General features: G+C 37.0%; 1 non-coding gene across 1 annotated transcript; it reads left to right on the forward strand.

The window, feature by feature from the left end:
* Positions 1–9,601: 9,601 nt before the first annotated feature.
* LOC148548322 (small nucleolar RNA R71) lies at positions 9,602–9,709 on the forward strand. The gene has a single exon (XR_015898017.1). It is a non-coding gene; the product is annotated as a small nucleolar RNA R71 (small nucleolar RNA).
* Positions 9,710–13,881: the final 4,172 nt, after the last annotated feature.

Consider the following 13,881-nt stretch of genomic DNA (forward strand, 5'->3'; position numbering starts at 1 on the left):
ATATATAATAGTTCATACTTTGCTTCGGATTAGAAGGCCCAAAACTGGTGTCTAACGCCAGCTACCTGCCCCCTTCCAGGCGTCCAGCGCCCAAAGAGTAGAGACCAATGTACAAACGCCTAAAGAGGACCCCTAGCTGGAGTTCCATGCCCAAGAGACCTCATAGCACATGGATCTTATCAAAGCTCAGCCCAAATACTCACCAAGTGGGCCCAAAAAGTGGATTTTAGCACTAAAAAGACTATTATACCCTTACTAGTCATTTGTTTAGTATTTAAGGGATTATGTTTATGTAATTCAGATCTCTTTATGCTATTTTTCGAGTTTTACCTTGTGTTTTACATCAGTATGAGTTTCTAAACCTCCTAGGTTGAGGGGAGGAGCCCTGCTGAGTCCTATGAATTAATAAAAGTACTACTGTTTCTCTTCGATCCGTGTTTGATTAATTCTAAGATGTATATTCGTTCTTCATCAATATGAATGCGTTGAATTGGCATAAGGTTATCACATTCTACATGGGTTCAGAGTGCGTCTTTCATCAGACAATGATGAACAACCAGCTTGAATATACATCTCTCAGACGGCTAATGCACGATTTCATTGGGGACTTCTTGAGACATCAGTTCAGCCGATTTCCGGGGAGATTAGGGTCTCTATGGTAGAGGCTAGAACCCAAGGTGCAGCATTCTCTGATTCGAAAGATCTGACCTTGTCTGTGGTGTTTTGAGTAGGATCATCAAGGAGAATGAACTGTATGAGCTTTACCCTCAATCAGAATGGATCCGCACTAAACCTAGGGTTCAGATCTAGAGGAGTATTGGCAGCTGCTCAAACCAGTGTCAATCACATATAGCCTGCCATTGAAGAAATCACTCACAAGCAAAGAGAGCAGTAATACCGGAGTTAATTCAGAAAGACAAAGCAACTCCAAGCCTCATCCATCACAGATATTCATCTAGGTTTTAAGATTATCATTATAATTCCATCTTCCAAATCCAATTCTTCTATCCGCCTGACTAAGACCTGCAAGATAACCATAGCTTGATTCAAACCACATTCCTCGTGGGATCGATCCTGACTCGCTCAGGTATTACTTGGACGACCCAATGCACTTACTGGTACAGCTGTACGAAAGTGTGGGATTCGTACACCAGAAGTCAGACTCTAAGATGGGTAAAAAAAGTCTCATGCATCCACAACTAATCAGGGACATTTTCAGCATGTTCCTTTATGTGGCACAAATGATCATTATGAATTGGGACTAACAGCACATAAAAGATCCCCAAGTCAGAGTTAAAAATGACTCCAAATTCTTGTAGGCCATCTAACTTGTCTTGAGTGATGGTAGATGGAGTTAACTTCGCTTCCTGGGAAACCCAAGAGTATATGTCCACATCATCAGCTAGATTAGGTCGGGGTATCATCTATCTTGAGGTACTAACATGTTTGTGATTAGGGATAACCTTCTTTTTCGAAATCTTAGAAAATCTACAAGGGTACCACCACTATGTTATAGAAGGAAAATCTTGAAAGTCACTAAGGAAATTCAAAGAACATCCTGTCAATTTCTGGGAAATCCAAAAAGGGGCAAGAAATGCCTAAAAACCTAATATTCAAAGTAAAGGAAAGCTAAATAGTAGTACCTCTACTAAATCAAAACTGTTCAATCGAAGTAATCAAAATTTCTAAGATTAAATCCTACCAAAATCATTCATAGAATTCATGCCATAGTGTTGAAAAGCAAAAGTTCCAGGAAAGAAGAAAACTTTACCAATTCTTTCGATTCGAAAGTGGAAAATGAGAAATAAAAGCTTCTTACCTAGATTAAAGAAGAATGCTAAGAAAACTTTCTTGAAAATAGTATTTGCTTCTCTGCGAAAGCGGCTTCACTAATCAAACAAAAAAGAGTGAGAAGTTTCAAGGATTCTCGCTGAAGAAGAAAGAAGGTTTTGTGTAAAGTTGAATGAAAATAGAATTTTGAAGAAGTAAAGCGGCGTTTATTTGAGAAATTACGTTGATGAGATAGTTTACATTAATGTGAATGACATTCCATTTGCTGACGGTTCAAAAATTGAGGCAATAACCACTCTGAAGACTGAAAAATTTTCATGGGTTTTTTGGCACCGTAAATTATGAAGTGCAAAAATTTATTTGGACTTGGTCCATTAAACTCGGTTATTCTTGATAAAGTCGTTAAGTCCAGAAATCTGAGTTGGGGAACTATTTTGGACAAAAATAGTACACTAAGAATACAATTAAATAAGAATTTTATGTTACTAGCTCATTGAAGCTTAAAAGGTATATCATTGAAATAAATAAGGTCATTAACTTGTAAAGTTGTCAAATGATGACATTAAAAGTATACATTAAAAGCAATAAATGCGTAATATTGATTACATCGGAAAGTTGTAATAAAGGAAAAATGAGAACTCAACAAGTAAAACATCTTTTTCACTATCTCTAAAGAACACTACTGACTTAAGCATTGAAGTATCTTCTCAGATTGCCCTTCTAATCTAGTATCAACATTGCTCAGATATAGGATCTCCAAATCTCATAAACTCATGATAACAAGCAAGGTGTAAACTATGCTACAATATTATGATGCATTGTTTAAATTTATCTACCTTACCATAGCCAAGCTCATCTTTCATTGTTTTGCCTTATTTCACCATGTGCATGTACAAATTCTTTATATAAACAAGGAAATATGGAAAAAACAAATTTTAAGAAATTTAGTTAAGAAGATAAAAGTATATATTGAAAGTAAGGAATATTAGAACGAAGTATTGATTTTGCTATATATATATATTTCTAAAATTTCGATGATCTTGTTTGATAAAAATAAATATTTAGATATTATGATGGAGAAGTCTAGAAATTAAATAAATAATTTAAGAGTTAAAAACATCTAGGATAATAAACTTGTTTGGATGCCATTAAGTTAGTAAAAAAATTTTTCCAATAAAAGAATCTTTTTTATTTTTTAATGTGTTTCGTAAAATTTTAATAGTAAAAATAAAAATACTAAAAAAAATAAAAATATCTTTCTTTAAAAGTTACAATTTATATTTTTTAAAAAGATATTTTTTTTTTACTTTAAGAAAAAGAAATTTTCAACACAATAAATAAAAAAAAATATTTTTTATACGAGAAATGCTCAGAAGCAAGCATAATTTATTATTTTTGGTCATCGCTTTTAGACATCAATCTAATTCCTTTAGTCTAGTAATCCAACAAAATACTTTTAGCCACACTTTTAAACATTAATAGCTAACTATTGGCAAAAAATAATAAATTTTCCTGGCCTTTGATAGAAATAATTATTGTTGGTCTATGATTTCTCTTAATAGAAATAAGAACTTCGTTGTAAGCATAGCTCCAAACCAACAAATAACTCTCACATCAAATTTTAAAAGAGTTTTGGTTGTCACAAGTACAAACCCCAATGAAAATTAACCGAAGTATTTAAACCTCGGGTCGTCCCACAAGGAATTGCAATGAAGTGATCAATTATTGGCTATGAAGGAACAAGGGGGTTTGATTTGTAAAATGGAAAGAAAATAAATGGTAAGAAAATAAAGCAAACAACTAGAGAAAGCAAATAATAAAGAGAGACATTTATGGCAATGATTGAGAGTATAGGTTTTCTATCCTAGTCACTAATAACAATAATTAACAAGAGCTAATCCTATTTCATCATCTCCAACATCGGAAGAAAGTACAATGTCATCTTCAACATAGGGAGAAAGTCAAATAGGACTAGTTAATCTCAATTCAAAAGTCTTAATCAACTTACTAATTGAATTAGCAAGAGATTAGAGTCAATGGAAACAATATTAACTAATCACTCTAGATCACTGGTGGACGAAATTGTGATTACACTTTGATTATGTAAAATTCATTGCTCTTTCTTTCCCTGGCAATGCCGCAAAAAACATGATGCCAATACCATGGTTCACAACTTCGCACAACTAACCAGCAAGTGCACTGAGTCGTCCAAGTAATACCTTCCGTGAGTAAGGGTCGAATCCCACAGAGATTGTTGGTATGAAGCAAGCTATAGTCACCTTGTAAATCTTAGTCAGACAGGTGTAAAATAGTAATGGGGTTTTCGAAAATAATACTAAAATAAGGATAGAAATACTTATGTAATTCATTGGTTAGAATTTCAGATAAGGGTGTAGAGATGCTTTCGTTCCTCTGAACCTCTGCTTTCCTACTATCTTCATCCAATCAATCTTACTCCTTTCTATGGCTAGCTTTATGTAAGGATGACACCGGTGCCAATGGCTACTTTCGATCTCTCTCGGGAAAATGATACAAATGCTCTGTCACAGCACGGCTAATCGTCTGGAGGCATCACCTTTGTCGTTGGTTACATCCTATTCCTTCCTGTGAAAATGGTCCGATGCGCTGTCACTGCATGGCTAATCATCTGGAGGTTCTCGATCATACTAGAATAGGATTTACTATCCTTTTGCGTCTGTCACTACGCCCAGCACTCGCGAGTTTGAAGCTCGTCACAGTCATTCAATCCCAGAATCCTACTCGGAATACCACGGACAAGGTTTAGACTTTCCGGATTCTCATGAATGCCGCCATCAATCTAGCTTATACCACGAAGATCCCAATATCTCGGACTCGGTCCCCTGTATTAGTAATCTAAGAGATACTCGTTCAATCGAAGGTAGAACGGGAGTGGTTGTCAGGCACGCGTTCATAGGGAATGATGATGATTGTCACGTTCATCACATTCAGGTTGAAGTGCGAATGAATATCTTAGAAGTGGAATAAGTTGAATTGAATAGAAAACAGTAGTACTTTGCATTAATCTTTGAGGAACAGCAGAGCTCCACACCTTAATATATGGAGTGTAGAAGCTCTACCATTGAAAATACATAAGTGAAGGTCCTATTTATAATAAACTAGCTACTAGGGTTTACAGAAGTAAGTAATTGATGCATAAATCCACTTCAGGGGCCCACTTGGTGTGTGCTTGGGCTGAGCTTGAGTGTTACACGTGTAGAGGTCATTCCTGGAGTTGAACGCCAGTTTTGGTGCCAGTTTGGGCGTTGAACTCCACTTTGCAACTTGTTTCTGGCGCTGGACGCCAGAATTGGGCAGAGAACTAGTGTTGAACGCCAGTTTGCGTCGTCTAAACTTTGGCAAAGTATGGACTATTAAACATTGCTGGAAAGCCCTGGATGTCTACTTTTCAACGCAATTGGAAGCGCGCCATTTCAAGTTCTATAGCTCCAGAAAATCCACTTTGATTGCAGGGAGGTCAGAATCCAACAGCATCAGCAGTCCTTCTTCAACCTCTGAATCTGATTTTTGCTCAAGTCCCTCAATTTCAGTCAGAAAATACCTGAAATCACAAAAAAACACACAAACTCATAGTAAAGTCCAGAAATGTGAATTTAACATAAAAACTAATGAAAACATCCCTAAAAGTAACTAGATTCTACTAAAAACATACTAAAAACAATGCCAAAAAGCGTATAAATTATCCGCTCATCACAACACCAAACTTAAATTGTTGCTTGTCCCCAAGCAACTGAAAATTAAATAGGATAAAAAGAAGAGAATATACTATAAATTCCAAACTATCAATGAAACATAGCTCCAATCAAATGAGCGGGACTTATAGCTTTTTGCCTCTTGAATAGTTTTGGCATCTCACTTTATCCATTGAGGTTCAGAATGATTGGCATCTATAGGAACTCAGAGTTTAGATAGTGTTATTGATTCTCCTAGTTCAGTATGATGATTCTTGAACACAGCTATTTTATGAGTCTTGGCCGTGGCCCTAAGCCCTTTGTTTTCCAGTATTACCACCGGATACATAAATGCCACAGACACAGAATTGGGTGAACCTTTTCAGATTGTGACTCAGCTTTGCTAAAGTCTCCAATTAGAGGTGTCCAGGGTTCTTAAGCACACTCTTTTTTTTGCTTTGGACCTTGACTTTAACCGCTCAGTCTCAAGTTTTCACTTGACACCTACACGCCACAAGCACATGGTTAGGGACAACTTGGTTTAGCCGCTTAGACCAGGATTTTATTCCTGTAGGCCCTCCTATCCACTGATGCTCAAAGCCTTGGGATCCTCTTTATTTACCCTTGCCTTTTGGTTTTAAGGGTTATTGGCTTTTTGCTCTTGCCTCTTGGTTTTAAGAGCTTTTGGCTTTTTCTGCTTGCTTTTTCTTTCTATTTTTTTTTTCGCCTATTTTTTTTCATTTTTTTTTCTGCAAGCTTTGTTCTTTGCTGCTTTTTCTTGCTTCAAGAATCATTTTTATGATTTTTCAGATTATCAAATAACATGTCTCCTAGTCATCATTCTTTCAAGAGCCAACATATTTAACATTCTTAAACAACAACTTCAAAAGACATATGCACTGTTCAAGCATACATTCAGAAAATAAGAAGCATTGTCACCACATCAATATAATTAAGCTAAGTTCAAGGATAAATTCAAAACTCATGTACTTCTTGTTCTTTTAAATTAAAACATTTTTCATTTAAGAGAGGTGTTGGATTCATAGGACATTCATAACTTTAAGACATAGTTACTAATTACTAATGATCATGTAGTGAAGACACAAACATAGATAAGCACTTAACATAGAAAGTGAAAAACAGAGAATGTAGGAACAAGGAATGAGTCCACCTTAGTGATGGGTATGTTTCCTTCTTGAGGAACCAATGATGTCCTTGAGCTCTTCTATGTCCCTTTTTTGTCTTTGTTGCTCCTTCTTCATTGCTTTTTGATCTTCTCTAATTTCATGAAGGATGATGGAGTGCTCTTGATGTTCCACCCTTAATTGTCCCATGTTGGAACTTAATTCTCCTAGGGAGGTGTTGATTTGCTCCCAATAGTTTTGTGGAGGAAGATGCATCCCCTGAGGTATCTCAGGGATCTCTTGATTTGCAGCCACATGTTCTACCACTGAGCTATAGACCTTTGAGATGAATCTTTCCATCTCTCATGACTCGGAGGTGGAAGCCTTTGTCTTCCCTTCCCTTTTTCTAGAGGTTTCTCCGGTCTTAGGTGCCATCAATGGTAATGAAAAAACAAAAAGCTTATGCTTTTACCATACCAAACTTAGAATATTGCTCGTCCTCGAGCAAGAGAAGAAAGAATAGATGAAGAAGAAGAAGATATGGAGGAGATGGAGGGATGTGTGTATTCGGCCATATGGGTGGGATTGGGTGGGGAAGAGGTGTTGAATTTTGAAGGTAGGTGGGTGTATGGATGTGAGTGGTAAATGGTGATAGGGAAGAGAGATTGAGGTGATTGGTGAAGGGTTTTGGGGAAGAGTGTTTATGGGATTGTGTGAAAGAGGGGTAAGAAGAAGTGAGTGGAGGTAGTGGGGATCCTGTGGGGTCCACAGATCCTGAGGTGTTCAAGGATTTACAACCTTGCACCAAATTAGGCATGTAAAATGCCCTTGCACACAACTCTGGGTGTTCAGCGCCAGGTTGGTGCCCATTTTGGGCGTTCAACGCCCATTTGTTGCCCATTTCTGGCGTTGAACGCCATAACCATGCTTGTTCTGGGCGTTCAGCGCCAGCTCTTCTCCAGGATGCAATTCTGGCGTTCAGCGCCCAAATGCTGCCCATTTTGGGCATTCAGCGCCCAGATACTACCCATTTTGGGCGTTCAGCGCCAGAACCATGCTCTGTTCTGGCGTTGAACGCCAGGCAGATGCTTCCTCCAGGGTGTGATTTTTCTTCTGCTGTTTTTGATTCCGTTTTCAATTTTTATATTTATTTTGTGACTCCACATGATCATGAACCTATAAAGACATATAACTAAGAAAAATATAGTTAGATAAATAAAAATTGGGTTGCCTCCCAACAAGCGCTTCTTTAATGTCAATAGCTTGACAGTGGTCTCTCATGGAGCCTTACAGATGTTCAGAGCATTGTTGAGACTCTCCAATACCAAACTTAGAGTTTGGATATGGGAGTTCAACACCAAACTTAGAGTTTGGTTGTGGCCTCCCAACACCAAACTTAGAGTTTGACTGTGGGGGCTTTGTTTGACTCTGCTTTGAGATAAGCTTTTTCTGCTTCCTCTCGATGGATGCAGAGAGAGATCCTTGAGTTGTTAACACAAGGTTGTCCTCATTTATTTGAAGGATCAATTCTCCTCTGTCCACATCAATCACAGCTCTTGCTGTGGCTAGGAAAGGTCTTCCTAGGATGATGGATTCATCCTCTTCCTTTCCAGTATCTAAGACTATGAAATCAGTAGGGATGTAAAGGCCTTCAACCTTTACTAACACGTCTTCTACTTGTCCATAAGCCTGTTTTCTTGAATTATCTGCCATCTCTAATGAGATTTTAGCAGCTTGCACCCCATAGATTCCCAGTTTCTCTATTACAGAGAGAGGCATGAGGTTTATTCTTGAACCAAGGTCACACAGAGCCTTAAAGATCATGGTGCCTATGGTACAAGGTATTATGAACTTTCCAGGATCCTGTTTCTTCTGAGGCAATGTCAATTGATCCAAATCAGTTAGTTCATTGGTGAACAAGGGAGGTTCATCTTCCCAAGTCTCAATACCAAATAATTTGGCATTCAGCTTTATGATTGCACCAAGAAACTTGGCAGTTTGCTCTTCAGTAACATCCTCATTCTCTTCAGAAGAGGAATACTCATCAGAGCTCATGAATGGCATAAGGAGGTTCAATGGAATCTCTATGGTCTCTAGATGAGTCTCAGATTCCTTTGGTTCCTCAGAGGGAAACTCCTTATTGATCACTGGACATCCCAGGAGGTCTTCCCCCTTGGGATTCACGTCCTCCTCTCCCTCTTTGGGTTTGGCCATTTTGGTTATGTCAATGGCCTTGCACTCTCCTTTTGGATTTTCTTCTGTATTACTTGGGAGAGTACTAGGAGGGATTTCAGTGATCCTTTTACTCAGCTCGCCCACTTGTGCTTCCAAATTTCTAATGGAGGATCTTGTTTCATTCATGAAACTCACAGTGGCCTTAGATAGATCAGAGACTAGATTTGCTAAGCTAGATGGATTCTGCTCAGAATTCTCTGTCTGTTGCTGAGTGGATGATGGAAAAGGTTTATTATTATTAAACCTGTTTCTTCCACCATTATTAAAGCCTTGTTGAGGCCTTTGTTGATCCTTCCATGAGAAATTTGGATGATTTCTCCATGATGGGTTATAGGTGTTTCCATAAGGTTCACCTAAGTAATTCACCTCTGCTATTGCAGGGTTTTCAGGATCATAAGCTTCTTCTTCATAAGAAGCCTTTTGAGTACTGTTGGATGCAGCTTGCACTCCATTCAGACTCTGAGAAATCATATTGACTTGCTGAGTCAATATTTTGTTCTGAGCCAATATGGCATTCAGAGTATCAATTTCAAGAACTCCCTTCTTCATAGGCGTCCCATTACTCACAGGATTCCTCTTAGAAGTGTACATGAACTGGTTATTAGCAACCATGTCAATGAGTTCTTGAGCTTCTGCAGGCGTTTTCTTTAGGTGAATGGATCCACCTGCAGAAATATCCAATGACATCTTTGATAGCTCAGATAAACCATCATAGAATATATCCAGGATGGTCCATTCTGAAAGCATGTCAGAAGGACACTTTTTGGTCAACTGTTTGTATCTTTCCCAAGCTTCATAGAGGGATTCACCTTCTTTCTGTCTGAAGGTCTGAACATCCACTCTAAGCTTGCTCAGCTTTTGAGGAGGAAAGAACTTGGCTAAGAAAGTCGTGACCAGCTTATCCCAAGAGTTCAGGCTGTCCTTAGGTTGAGAGTCCAACCATACTCTAGCTCTGTCTCTTACAGCAAAAGGGAAAAGCATGAGCTTGTAGACTTCAGGATCTACTCCATTAGTCTTAACAGTATCACAGATCTGCAAGAATTCAGTTAAGAACTGAAAAGGATCTTCAGATGGAAGTCCATGAAAATTGCAGTTCTGCTGCATCAGAGAAACTAGCTGAGGTTTCAGCTCAAAGTTGTTTGCTCCAATGGCAGGAATGGAGATGCTTCTTCCATGTAAATTGGAATTAGGTGCAGTAAAGTCACCAAGCATTCTCCTTGCATTATTGTTGTTGGGTTCGGCTGCCATCTCCTTTACTTGTTCGAAATTTTCAATAAGGTTGTCTCTAGATTGTTGTAATTTAGCTTCTCTTAGTTTTCTCTTCAGAGTCCTTTTAGGTTCTGGATCAGCTTCAACAAGAATGCCTTTTTCTTTATCCCTGCTCATAAGAAAGAGAAGAGCACAAGAAAAGAAGAGGAATCCTCTATGTCACAGTAAAGAGGTTCCTTATTGTTAGTAGAAGAAGAGAAGAAAAAAAATTCGAACACAGATAGAAGAGGTGGTTCAAATTTGGTGAGTGATGTGAGGAAGAGATGTTAGTAGATGAATAAATAAATAGAATAAGATGAGAGAGGGAGAGGATTTTCGAAAATAATTTTCGAAAAAGAGTTAGTGATTTTCGAAAATAGTTTTTTTGGAAAAAGGTTAGTAGTTTTCGAAAATTAAGATTTAAAAATTGAAATAATTAGTTAATTAAAAAGAAATTTTGAAAAAGAGGGAGATATTTTCGAAAATTGGAGAGAGAGAGTTAGTTAGGTAGTTTTGAAAAAGATAAGAAACAAACAAAAAGTTAGTTAGTTAGTTGAAACAAATTTTGAAAAGATAAGAAGTTAGGAAGTTAGAAAAGATATTTTGAAATCAAATTTTTGAAAAAGGTAAGATAAGAAGATATTTTTTTTGAAAAGATATGATTGAAATTAGTTTTGAAAAAGATTTGATTTTTTTAAAATCACAATTAATGACTTGATTCACAAGAAATCACAAGATATGATTCTAGAACTTAAAGTTTGAATCTTTCTTAACAAGTAAGTAACAAACTTGAAATTTTTGAATTAAAACATTAATTAGTGATGTTATTTTCGAAAATTTGATATAAAAATAAGAAAAAAGATTTTTGAAAAATATTTTTGGAATTTTCGAAAATAACTAAGAAATTCGAAAAAGATTTGATTTTTGAAAAAGATTTTGAAAAAGATAAGATTTTCAAATTGAAGATTTGATTTGACTCATAAGAAACAACTTGATTTTAAAAATTTTTGAAAAAGTCAATCCAAATTTTCGAATTTGATGAGAGAAAAAGGGAAAGATATTTTTTTTGATTTTTGAATTTTTATGATAAGAGAGAAAAACAAGAAAAATGATGCAATGCATGAAAGTTATGGATCAAAACAATGAATGCATGCAAGAATGCTATGAATGTCAAGATGAACACCAAGAACACTATGAAGATCATGATGAACATCAAGAACATAATTTTGAAAAATTTTTAGTGCAAAGAAAACATGCAAGACACCAAACTTAGAATTCTTTAATACTTAGGCACTAAGAATTCAGGAATGCATATGAAAAACAAGAAAAGACACAAAACATGCAAATGCAAAGATCAAACAAGAAGACTTACCAAGAACAACTTGAAGATCATGAAGAACACTATGAATGCATGAATTTTTTCAAAAAATGCAAGATGAACATGCAATTGACAGCAAACTTATAACATGACTGAAGACTCAAACAAGAAACACGAAAAAATTTTTGATTTTTATGATTTTATGATTTTTTTGTATTTTCTTTTAATTTTTTTTCGAAATTCATTTTGAAAAAGAGAAATAAGGATTCCAAAATTTTTAATATGAATTCCAGGAATCTTGCCATGTTAGTCTAAAGCTCCAATCAAAGGGTCAGGCATGGCTTAATAGCCAGCCAAGCTTTAGTATGTAATCCAGACATGACACGTCTAACATGTCCTACAGTCGTGGCTTTACAGCCAACCAGGCTTCAACATGCTTTATGAAACACTTGAATTCATTCTTAAAAATTATGAAGAAAAATATATTTTTTTGAAAACATTTTTATTTAAAAAAATGTTTTTTTCGAAAACAAAAGGAAAATTTTTGAAAGATTTTTGAAAAATTTTTGAAAATAAAAAAAAAAGAAAATTACCTAATCTGAGCAACAAGAAGAACCGTCAGTTGTCCAAACTCAAACAATCCCCGGCAACGGCGCCAAAAACTTGGTGGACGAAATTGTGATTACACTTTGATTATGTAAAATTCATTGCTCTTTCTTTCCCTGGAAATGGCGCAAAAAACATGATGCCAATACCATGGTTCACAACTTCGCACAACTAACCAGCAAGTACACTGGGACGTCCAAGTAATACCTTACGTGAGTAAGGGTCGAATCCCACGGAGATTGTTGGTATGAAGTAAGCTATAGTCACCTTGTAAATCTCAGTCAGGCAGGTGTAAAATAGTAATGGGGTTTCCGAAAATAATACTAAAATAAGGATAGAAATACTTATGTAATTCATTGGTTAGAATTTTAGATAAGGATGTAGAGATGCTTTCGTTCCTCTGAACCTCTGCTTTCCTGCTATCTTCATCTAAACAATCTTACTCCTTTCTATGGCTAGCTTTATGTAAGGATGACACCGGTGCCAATGGCTACTTTCGATCTCTCTCGAGAAAATGATCCAAATGCTCTGTCACAGCACGGCTAATCATCTGGAGGCATCACCTTTGTCGTTGGTTACATCCTATTCCTCCCTGTGAAAATGGTCCGATGCGCTGTCACTGCATGGCTAATCATCTGGAGGTTCTCGATCATACTGGAATAGGATTTACTATCCTTTTGCGTCTGTCACTACGCCCAGCACTCGCGAGTTTGAAGCTCGTGACAGTCATTCAATCCCGGAATCCTACTCGGAATACCACGGACAAGGTTTAGACTTTTCGGATTCTCATGAATGCCGCCATCAATCTTGCTTATACCACGAAGATCCCAATATCTCGGACTCGGTCCCCTGTATTAGTAATCTAAGAGATACTCGTTCAATCGAAGGTAGAACGGGAGTGGTTGTCAAGCACGCGTTCATAGGGAATGATGATGATTGTCACGTTCATCACATTCAGGTTGAAGTGCGAATGAATATCTTAGAAGTGGAATAAGTTGAATTGAATAGAAAACAGTAGTACTTTGCATTAATCTTTAAGGAACAGCAGAGCTCCACACCTTAATCTATGGAGTGTAGAAGCTCTACCGTTGAAAATACATAAGTGAAGGTCCAGGCATGGCCGAGAGGCCAGCCCTCAAAACATGATCAATAGATCAAAAGATAATCCAAAGATGTCCAATACAATAGGAAAAGGTCCTATTTATAATAAAGTAGCTACTAGGGTTTACAGAAGTAAGTAATTGATGCATAAATCCACTTCCGGGGCCCACTTGGTGTGTGCTTAGGCTGAGCTTGAGTGTTACATGTGTAGAGGTCATTCCTGGAGTTGAACGCCAGTTTTGGTGCCAGTTTGGGCGTTAAACTCCACTTTGCAACTTGTTTCTGGCGCTGGACGCCAGAATTGGGTAGAGAACTGGCGTTGAACGCCAGTTTGTGTCGTCTAAACTTGGGCAAAGTATGGACTATTATACATTGCTAGAAAGCCTGGATGTCTACTTCCAACGCAATTGGAAGCGCGCCATTTCGAGTTCTGTAGCTCCAGAAAATCCACTTTGAGTGCAGGGAGGTCAGAATCCAACAGCATCAGCAGTCCTTCTTCAACCTCTGAATCTGATTTTTGCTCAAGTCCCTCAATTTCAGTCAGAAAATACCTGAAATCACAGAAAAACATACAAACTCATAGTACAGTCCAGAAATGTGAATTTAACATAAAAACTAATGAAAACATCCCTAAAAGTAACTAGATTCTACTAAAAACATACTAAAAACAATGCCAAAAAGCGTATAAATTATCCGCTCATCAATCACCAACATGAGTTGGGTATTAATGACTCAAGATTGCCTAATT

Source organism: Arachis ipaensis, chromosome B8 (assembly GCF_059453495.1).
Source record: "Arachis ipaensis isolate K30076 ecotype BB chromosome B8, ASM5945349v1, whole genome shotgun sequence".
Lineage (NCBI taxonomy): Eukaryota > Viridiplantae > Streptophyta > Magnoliopsida > Fabales > Fabaceae > Arachis > Arachis ipaensis.